Source organism: Aethina tumida, chromosome 1 (assembly GCF_024364675.1).
Source record: "Aethina tumida isolate Nest 87 chromosome 1, icAetTumi1.1, whole genome shotgun sequence".
NCBI lineage: Eukaryota > Metazoa > Arthropoda > Insecta > Coleoptera > Nitidulidae > Aethina > Aethina tumida.
In genome coordinates, this window is record NC_065435.1 from 38648624 (window position 1) to 38660370 (window position 11747).

General features: G+C 29.8%; 1 protein-coding gene across 1 annotated transcript in view; it reads right to left on the reverse strand.

Moving 5' to 3' along the window:
• Positions 1-11747, reverse strand: part of LOC109607369 (protein Wnt-1) — a 47991-nt gene that overhangs the window by 13652 nt on the left and 22592 nt on the right. The gene's annotated exons all lie outside the window — the stretch shown is intronic.

The window sequence follows — 11747 nt, forward strand, 5'->3', positions numbered from 1 at the left end:
TCCTATGCGTATAGTAAATTTTCCCTTTTATCGCCTTAATAAAAATTTCCTACCACAGTTTCGTACCGTTACATTGCAAAAATTTAATTGAACCGTAGATGTAAAATCGTTCACTTGCCATAAACTGAAAAAGGAACTTTTATTATTATGCGACTTTAATAACTCCCCTCGCAGTTTATACGGAAATAAAGCTGGATTTATGGTATTCGCATTTCAAAATCAACATCCGCTACTGGATTGTCTTATGTGTAAAAAACAAACGTTTAATACAACTTTCGTAAATTGTTCATTTAACTATTTAAAGTTGAGAGATAAAACCCTGTATAATTATACATATTTCTTCTTCAAGACCAAAAACTACTTTATTTCATCTATTTTAATTAATTAATTTTTAATAGCTTCAACAATTACATGGGTTTATATTCATATTTTTCTAATACGTCTAAATAGTTAAACACATAAACAATTAACAAATAAATTAAATTATTCTAACGAAAAAAAAAAAAAAAAAAATTACACACAAAATCCAACTGAATTTGTTCACGCACATTTAAAGTAACAGAAGAGCATTTTTAAATTGTTCTAATTAAAAAAACCAATACTCTATTTGAGAAACACATTTTAATCAATTACGATGAACAGTTTCAATTGTGTAAATTTTCAAAGATATTCTATTATCAGAGCTTCGAAATATAGCTTGACAAGTGAGCTTTGTTGAAAATAACCGGATCCTTAAGTTCCTAATCCGGAACATAAGTTGAACAGTTAGAACTACATGGGAGCCAAAGTTAGTAATTGATTTTACTGATTCAAGAAGCGTTAGACAGTAATAAAGAATAGTTCTTCAAAGTCTAACGTTCATGTAGACATAGAGAAAGGCAAAAATGTACAGATTGTCAATGTATTTCATTACCCATCCAAAAAGCCGAAGAAGATAATCTCCTCTTGGGAGGTATCTGCATATAAAATTATTCAAAATAAAATAAATAGACTAAATATGACAAATTTTTAATTATTTTTAAAATAAAAGAAGTAACTCGAGTAATCCGGATTCTCCAATAGTCCGGTGTATGTTAATAATAATAATTTTTTTTAACTTTATCAACAATATTAATGTTAAATATGAATAAAAAAAGAAGATACTTAAAACACAGTTATATAAAATTTTCTATTTTAAAATAATGGAATTAATATTTTTTATAAATTGCCCAATAATAATACTAATAAAAAATTAGCATAATTAGCTAATTGTTTTCGAGTTTTTATTTTAATTTAAGTTTATAACAATTTTGACAAATTTTCAAACTAAAAAAATTCTAAAGAATAAAAGAAGTTACTCGAGGATTCCGGATTTCTCAATAGTCCGGCGTATGTCCGGACTAAAATATTTATACTGCATATCCAACATATTTTATATTTTTTGTTATACCTATACAGTAATGTATAGTTATAACAATATGATGAAAATGAATTTTTTCTGTATAATTTTTATAATTTTATCAACAATATTTAAGCTAAATTGATTCAGTTTTTTATAAAGTAAAAAAAACACAAAGAAATTACTTAATTCACAGTTATATAAAAATTTTCTGTTGTGAAAATAATGGAATTAATATTTTTTATAAATTCTCTAATAATAATACTAATAAAAGATTATAATTTCTAATTGTTTTCATGTTTTTATTTTAACAAATTTTCAAACTAAAAGTATTCTGAAGAATAAAAGAAGTTATTCGAGGATTCCGGATTTCTCAATAGTCCGGTTTATGTCCGGACTAAAAAATTTATACTGCATATCCAATATATTTTATATTTTTTTGTTATATCTAACAATATAATTAAAATGAACTTTTTCTGTATAATTTTTATAACTTTATCAACAATATTTAAGCTAAATATGATTCAATCTTCTAAAAAATAAAAAAACAAGATACTTAAATGACAGTTACATAAAAATTTTTTTGTTAAAATAATGGAATTAATATTTTTTATAAATTGTCTAATAATAATACTAATAAAATAATAATAATGTCTAATTATTTTCATGGTCGTTTTTATTTTAAATTAGGTTTATAATAGAAAAAAAAAATGACAAATTTTCAAAATAAATTTTTTTTAAAGGTATTCCAGTAATCCAGACAGATAACTTAGAAAGCCCGGACACCGGAACGATATCAACCAGGACTGTCGAAGTATTTCTAAAAATGAAGTAAAATAATTGTAATAATTCGAGCAGGCATCTGAGCTTATGTCCCCGATAAAAATATACGTGTAGAAAAAGAAATTTGGACACATCGAAGAGTCCGATAGTAAAATTATGGATAAGATCTAGGCTAGAACGGTCCAGTCGTGTAATTCCCGTTCCTCAAGGAATAAATACTCTCCCCCAGTGACTACAAAAGTCGGAATCGTACGGAGGGGTAACACCGAGAGCCGTTACTTTTTATGGCATCTATAAAATGTACGGGAAAATAATTTGCCATCCCCCGAAAATCCCCCGGACGTTTTGTGTAACAAAACCGTGGACAATGGGAACGCTGCGGTGACCACTCGAACAAATCATGTATATTGAAATCTATCTAACGTAATAAAGTGTCGTGGATTAGTTTTTTCTTCCGCTGCGGCATGCCATACAAGTGTAATGTAACTGACCGCAAAACCGCACGTGGTCCCCGCAAACGTATTTTACACATTCGAACCTTTTATTTTCTGCATTCTGTTCCCCCATAACCGTTTCTCTCTTTTCTCGCTTCTTTCAAATTCCGAATCTGTGTGTGTGTGTGTGTTTATTTATTTGGTTCTTTCAATCCTGAAATTATGAAAGCAATTAATCTTATCTGCTTTGTTCATAGATGCCAGGGAGTAATGGGCCAATTAATTTTATTACAGGCTTATTCCATTTCGAAACTCTGGTCATGCTGTTGTTTTTTAACATACAATGTTCCTAAGTCACCAGGAAATATTTCGATTACATTCAGACAAATAGTTAGTTGTCAAGGGATTTGTTCTACCATATACCACCCACCACAAACAATGCTAATTTATTTGTTGAACATAATTAAATTTTGAGCAAAATCTTGATTTTACTGGTACAGTGTTAATAAACAGGGATTTCAATTTTAACTTGTTAAAGGGAACCTTTTATTGGTAATAAAATTATGGATATCACAATGGATTCTTTCAATTAATAAGAAATTTAACTAGAATATATAATATTCTAATCGATTTTGCATTTCTAAACAAAAGCACTTGATGGCAGAGGTACTTTTAACATCTAAGAAGAACGACCTTTCCTTAAGTTAAGTTATAAAAATTTCAATTAAATATTGAAAATTCGATTGTTGATCTGCATTACTGGAAACCTTCTGTTGTACTTCCATTGCAAAGTTTTCAATTCTTTTCTATAAATACTGTGCGTACATTTGAATTATAATTTCAGAAATTTCAAAATAAATGTACGAAGACCAATGAAAAATATGTTGAAAGTATTTGACGCTAAAACTGCCAAAGGTCAATATTTAAATAAAAGTTTGTTTTATAGTGTGTGTCTATGTGTGACAATTTTAATTAATATTGAAAAACTTAAGGGAGAAGTTGGAAAGTAAATTTTTGTTTGTACTTTTATATCTATATACATTTTGTATCGTATTAGTGTATGCTAAATGAAGTTATTCAGGATCACAATGAACAAATAAAAGCAATTGATGACAGAGATACTTTTAACACCTAATATGAACAATCTTTCCTTAAGTTAAGTTAAGTTATAAAAATTCTAAGTAAATATTGAAAATTCTATTGTAGGTCAACAATACTGGGCAACTTCTGTTACACTTTTAAAGCAAAGTTTTCAATTCTTCGTTATGTAGTGACTACAGACCTATAAATACTGTGTGTACATTTGAATTACAATTTCAGAAACTTTAAAATAAATGTACGAAAACCAATGAAAGATATGTTGGAAGTGTTTTATGCTAAAACTGCCAAAATTCAACATTTAAATAAAAGTTTGTTTTGTAGTGCGTGCGTGTGTGATAGTTTTGAAAAACTTAAGGGATAAATTAGAAGAAAATTTTTGTTTGTACTTTTATATGTATATACATTTTGTATCATATTAGTGTATAGAAAATGAAATTATTCAGGATCACAATGAACAAGCAAAAGCATTTGATGACAGAGGTACTTTTAACACCTAATATGAACAATCTTTCCTTAAGTTAAGTTAAGTTATAAAAATTCTAAGTAAATATTGAAAATTCTATTGTTGGTCAGCAATACTGAGAAACTTCTGTTACACTTTTAAAGCAAAGTTTTCAATTTTTCGTTATGCAGTGACTACAGTCCTACAAATACTGTGTACATTTGAATTACAATTTCAGAAACTTCAAAATAAATGTACGAAGACCAAGGAAAGATATGTTGGAAGTGTTTTATGCTAAAACTGCCAAAATTCAACATTTAAATAAAAGTTTGTTTTGTAGAGTGTGTGTGTGAGTGTGATAATTTTGAGAAACTTAAGGGAGAAATTAGAAAGTAAATTTTTGTTTGTATTTTTATATGTATATACATTTTGTATCGTATTACTGTATCCTAAATGAAGTTATTCAGGATCACAATGAACAAACAAAAGCACTTGATGACAAAGGTACTTTTAATACCTAATATGAACAATCTTTCCTTAAGTTAAGTTATAAAAATTACAAGTAAATACTGAAAATTCTATTGTTGATCAGCAATACTGGGAAACTTCTGTTACACTTCCAATGGAAAGTTTTCAATTCTTCGTTATGTAGTGACTACAAACCTAAAAATGGTGTGTGTACATTTGAATTACAATTTCAAAAACTTCAAAATGAAGACCAATGAAAGATATGTTGGAAGTGTTTTATGCTAAAATTGCCAAAGGTCAATATTTAAATAAAAGTTTATTTTGTAGAGTGTGTGTGTGAGATAATTTTAAAAAAGTTAAAGGAGCATTTTGTAGCGTATTAGTGTATGCTAAATGATCACAATGAACCTGGTCCATTTCAAATACAATGTTCAACATTTTAATTAACAGCTTGCAGGAATACATAAACAGTTTTATTACGTCTTATTGTATTCCTAATAAACCGTTTTATTCCCCACTTTTGCTGCCGCTTTACTACCGTATTTCATTATAAGACGTAATACCCACAATAAAAGATAAGTTTTAATATCAATCTTCCAGAAACACAAACACGAGGAAGAAAATGAAGAGGTTTATGGACTGGTCAATACAATTCAGCCTTGTTTACTGACTAGTCACAGAATATATAAAACAACAACAATCTCGAATACTTTGACACAACTATAAGCTTACAGAATTTAAATAAAACGATGAGTTTTACGAAAGAAATTTTGACTGGTCAATGCAAAACAGTTGTGACTACTGACAAGCCTCCTACGGACTACGAACGGTTAATTAATCCATTAAGAGTTGTGTTTTTATGTCGGTTGATATGTAAAACCTATCGATCTGCAAGTAATACATTGCCGGACGTTGGAGAGAACTGTGTGCAGGGTAAGATTTATGCAGCAAGCTATAAATGCTGGTATTAGCAATCAAATCTAGCCGACCATCATAAACTCGAGGGTTCTCGGTCGTAAACATGTGTCCTCTACTATATTGACAATTTTCAAAATTCATACATAGATTGGCCCTCGATGTACACAGAACCGAACTTACGGAATTTTTCCTCGTATCCTGAACGGTTTCCTGAACAGTGAATTAATGTTAAACCGTAAATGTATGTATGCTAGTTTGTTCTGAATAATGGATTTATTGTGTTCCTTTGTCCTTTTACAGAATATAAATCGCTCAGTGACGATTTAAAGTAATTTCATGCCATTATTTAACGTGTAACATGTAACACAAGTGCGTTAAGGAAAGGAAAAATTCTCCCCGACCCAGCCCTGACGTGTCCACTACAAAAATATGGCAATATCATCCTGACAAAAACAAATATGTATATTAGAAATTCTTTTTTCATATTAAAGCAGCTTGATAAAATATAGCATGCACAGCTTCTTTCATATAGTACAAAGGATCTCCTCCGACTATTTATGTTTTCGGCGGTGGCGGGCATCGTCCAGCCTTTTGTCCGTACCGAATCAAATAAATATTAGGGGCGAGTTAATCCCCCTGTATTATGTTTAATCGGATCGGATTATGCGGCGATAATTAAAAATATTTAGGCGGCTACACGTACTTAAAAACATTGCAATTATTAATTAAATTTTTCTTGTACCCCGGTGGGGGCGGGGTGGGACGCACCCTCCGCCCAAGTGATTTAAGAAACTAGACGTCGAATTAATTTTAATAAATAAACCGCCGCAGTTCATCTGACTCCCCTAATTTTTTAAATAATTAATAATTAAAGGGTGTCATAATTTGTTATTTGTCTGGTGGAGGGGAAATCGTAGGTTTACCGCGCATTAAACCCCTAATATAACGTAACTAACCCTCACCCTAAAATCACGCGTCTCTTCAAATAAAACACACTGGATCTCTCTTACTTTTTGTGTACGTGCGTGTGCGTGTGTGCGAGTGTGCGAGTGTGCGAGTGTGCGAGTGTGTGTGTGTTTCAATGAGCCAGACTTTCCTTAGTCAATTAAATTATTAACGCATCGGTATCGGTTTATTAACGGTGCGTTGTGTTTGGTTTAATTACGAAAATTTATGCATTATTTCATTAAATTGGGAAATTAATTATGGATTATTTATTTTATTGGACACATTGTAAAAACCAATATACAATATAAATTTTATTACAATATTTTATTATGTTTACAAATTTATTTAATTTAATGTTAATTGTAAATTCAAAAAACTTAATTCCAAATTGTTTTTAAAAATTATGTACAGTGGTGGAAAAAGTATGGCTTTTTCACTTGCCTACAGTATTGGAAAATTAATTATGGATTATTTATTTTATTGGACAAATTATTAAATTCAATATACTTTAAATTTTATCACAATATTTTATTTTGTTTAAAAATTAATTTAATTTAATGTTAATTGTAAATTCAAAAAAATTAAATTTCAAATTGTTTTTAAAAAATTATGTACAGTGGTGGAAAAAAGTACGATTTTATTTGACTTACTTATAGTATTAGCAAAAAGTAGAGCAACTTTAAGAATATATAAATTGCTACCGCCCTGAATATGCAAATCTAACATAATTATGAACACTCTATATATAAACATATCGGTGAATATTTATTAAAAATAATTCTGTTAGCTACAAATCAAAAAACTAAATATTTGACTGGCAAAAAGTAGAACAACTTTTTACTAAATGTCACTAATCTCTGCAAAATTCACAATAATTTTTAGTTCTCGTGGAAAAAAGTTACTTCTCGAATTAAAATCACGTATAGTATCGTTCTTTCAATCCGATGAGAGAAAAATCAATATTGCTCGATTGTAACGCATGTTTTAAAACAATTTTCAAGATTTGGTGATGTGTAAGGAAATAATAAAACTGGACGAGCAAGAAAAACCATTAGGAAAGATCCTTTCCTGAGTTCCAGCAAAATAAAGGGTCTACTTGAAACACAACTTGGAATTAATGTTTCTTCAAGAACTGTAAGAGACAGATTACTACAAGGGAATCTTCATGCGAGAAGGCCAAACTAAAAAACCACTACAATCAGAGAAGAACAGACGAGCGAGAGTTGAGTTTACCAGGTCCCTTTTTGAACTTTAAATGATTGGAAACGTGCGATCTGGAGTGATGAAATCAATTTTAATCTGGTTAGCAGTGATGGGATTTTATATGTAAGGCGACCTATTCATGAATAATAAACTCACTGATATACACGGTGACAGGTTGGTAATGGTAAGGGGTTGCTTTTCGGGATTTAAAATGGGTCCTCTCCTTTGAATAATTATTTATTTATAAAGAAATATTGAGGAATAACATGGTACCGTATTCAGATAAAAATATGCCACTAAAACTTTATTTTCAACAAGATAATGACTCGAAGCACACTTTAAGGAAAATAATTAATGTTATGACCTGGCCATCTCAATTTCTCGATCTAAACTCCATTGAAAACTTATGGAAGATAGTGTACAACAAAATAAGACACAAAGAGTATACCAATCAGCAAGATTTATTCACAGTTCCAAAAAAGTTCTGGCAAAATATGGATCCAAATATTATTGACCATCTGTTGCTTCCCATGAAAAAAAGGTGTTTGGAAAATATTCATAATAATGAGAATTTTACCATTAGTGTAGAATTAATTAAAATACTAGTTACAAATTATTTGTAGTAATAAAACTTTAAATAGCATAAGTTGCTCTACTTCTTGCCAGTCCAAAATAAATAATCATCATTATTATTACAATTATATGAATTTTAAAAAAGTTGCTCTACTTTCTGCCAATACCTATATTTCTTAATTTTACATCTGTTATTAATAGAATTAAAAATATAGAAACTTGATTTATTTCGTGAAAAAATAAACACAACCATTTAATTTAATATTTTGTCCCATATCCATGTGACATTCCAGTTTAATATGGAATCAACCTATTTTTTTTAGTGTTTCTTGTGATATTTGAACCCCTTCTGTTTGTATCAAACAATTCTTAGTGGTATATTTTCCTATAATATGAACTTATGTTGGAAATGGTTCATTTTAGCCATTACTTGTACCATTGGATCAACGTCACACGGGGAAGGCAGTCCCATATCATTAGGCTACCACCACAGTACTTTACAGTGGTCTTTCTCTAGATGGACGTCTTATATAACGTCTACCATCAGAACCAAATATGATTCATTGCTTCAAAAAAACAGTATTCCATTTTTCACATTCAGGAAATTCAGATAACATCCAAAACTTACTTAAAAACTAAAAATATTTGAAGTAACCGTCCATATATCATTATTTCATCAAGTGAAATGTAATCTGTCTCCCAACCAGCTCCAATTCATTCAACATCCTTCAACATTAACTTAACAATGTTTACTGAGTATGTGTCAAGTGAAATGCATAGAGGTGGACAAGTTGACGTTATTTATACAGGTTTCTCGAAAGCGTTAGACAGGATTGACCACTCTATAATTCTCAACAAATTAATCCTAGGAATCGGCAATTTCTCTATTCAACCGCCGAGTTCGCAGCTTAGTGAGAGAGAACAATATGTCAACTATAAGGGTTTAAGTGAATATATTACTTGACATATTCTGGGGTGTCACAAGGATCAAATATTGGGCCCCTTCTTTTCCTAATTATCCATTAATTGTAATAAACTGTTGTTTGTTGATGTTTTCAAGATTTTCTGTCTTTTATTGTCACTGTACCGATTGGAAAGTCCTTGATCCTACTGAATTTGAAGAGAGACATCATGTATGTATGTATGTATCTTCTGGGGTGCCACAAGGAACTAATATTGGGCCCCTTCTTTTCCTATTTACTCATTAATTGTAATCTGTTATTTGTTGATGATTTCACGATTACAGGATACAGCATATTTTTAAAATTAAAAAAGTTTACATCTGATGCTACATATACCATAAGAGGTACCTGTGAAAAATATTTGGTCTTCCCTTATTGACACAAAGAAGTACTACAATGGGTTTAATTTTCATATATAAACTTTAATACATGATGGATTGTCCCAGTTTATTATAAAAGAGCTTTTTAAGCTCAACAATGTGTAAATAAAATTAGTACTTTCTGTGATTTACCTACTTTTCAATTTATTGGATTTTGTCCAGCTTATTTAATTTAATTCAAATGAAAATTACTGTTGGAATGATTGATGGTGTTCGAGTGAAAATAACAAATTGGTTACAAGATGTACTAAAAGTATTTTCATGGGACGAAAATAAAATGCATCAACATATCTTGAGCAATTAACATCATTAAATTCATGACTGACATAGTTTTGCAAAATCCATCCTAATTAAAAACTTTTTATAATTATACTGTCGGCACGATTTTCTAGGGTCCTCACAAAATGTTATTATGCCATTATTAATAATTATCCCATTTACAATACGTGACCGGAATGTTGAATTTTTAATAGTGCTTTTAAGGTTGCAATTAAAATTTTGTTTTCTCGATAATTACTATATAAAAAGTAGACATTTACCAATGCTCAAATTGAGTTGTCTTCAATCTGTAAAATAATTATTTTCGTATTTTTACCCGTGTGTATTAATAATAAGTGTGGTAAGTGTATGGGTGGCAACTTGCAGCCGTCAACAAAATTTAGTCTGTGCTTGATGGTTACCCAAATAAATTGAAAGATTTGGGAGCTGTTACTACTCTTCTACGAACTGATCACTCAACTGTCAACAATTTTAATTTGTACCAATATATAATTTTATACAAAACGTCCGTGTACTCACACAGCAACACGTAACGTTACATAGTTTTGTTTTAAAATCAATAGTACAACTGTGAGGCATGAAATCTCATATTTACATACGATTTTTAATATTCATTTCATTTAAATTCCATGACCGGGAATGTATAACATATTAAATTTTTTCCTATCGCGTGTTTTTAATTTGTGAGATATTTTCAATTTGAGCTAATTAAAATAAAATAAATAAACCTAACGATTAAAATTAATCAACCATTCGTAGATAAGAATAGAAACTTCATTTGTAATTGTCGAAGTTTTTTTTTTTATCGCCGTTAATGATTTAAGAGCTCTATGAGTTAATTACGGCTTTTATCAATTAACAAGTCATTTTTAATTTGTACGTTATCGGCGACCGTTGAAAGATTTCTGCCTTTAAAGAAAGTTAATTGGGCATTACGACATTCTATCGATGTACTGAATTTTATTATTTCAATGTGAGTATACTAATTACCAGATAAATATGATTAATTGTTGTGCATGGCAAAAATTTACTTCATTAACGTGTTATAGTAAATGTTTAATGACTTAAGAATTTTATCATTATTATTGCGGCGTATTTTCGGTGAGTTGAGAGAAAACAACTTCGACGCGAACAGTTAATTGTTTCTTGTATAATAGTTTATATTCATTGAAAAGTCAGCGTCGCAATGATTGATAAATCTCCGTCATCGGGCGCTGGAAAATTTTCGAAATTCCGTCAGTGCACTGATGAGTTGTTTAGTCTTGATCGATTATAATTATTTTTAACAGTTATCTAAAAATAGTTATTCAACTTGAACAAATGAAAACTGTTTTCTTTTCCAAGTGGTTATTTAAAAATTAATTACGTACAGTGGTTTATTTTATTATTATTGGAGGAACTTATTAATATGCATTAAAAATATGAGTTGTACACCATGACAAAATTATGGCAACTTTTTACTTTTATTTACCAGTGGTATTGTGCTTATTGTATTTTTTTAATAATGGGTCATAGTCAAACTGTATTATGCGCCATAAAAAATCTAATTCAGCCTTGCCAAGAATGAGAAGAATGAGCAAAGATTGTTAATAATTTACTGTATTAAAAAAATTACTAAAAAGAAACAAGTCAAATGGTAATAACGAAAAATATTCAACAAGTTCGAAAAACTTGAATGAATTGATAAATGTATAAATAGAATGTCAAAAAATAATCATTTCTTATTGTTAATTCAAATTAAAGCCAACTTGGAGGGAATGGGACTTAAATGGGAGGTCATAGGATGGAGGGTTGTTGAGCTAGAGTTCTGAAAAGAAAACCCTCACATCCATTGGACCACAGAAAAGTAGCCATGGGTAGTTTTCAGTGACGAGTACA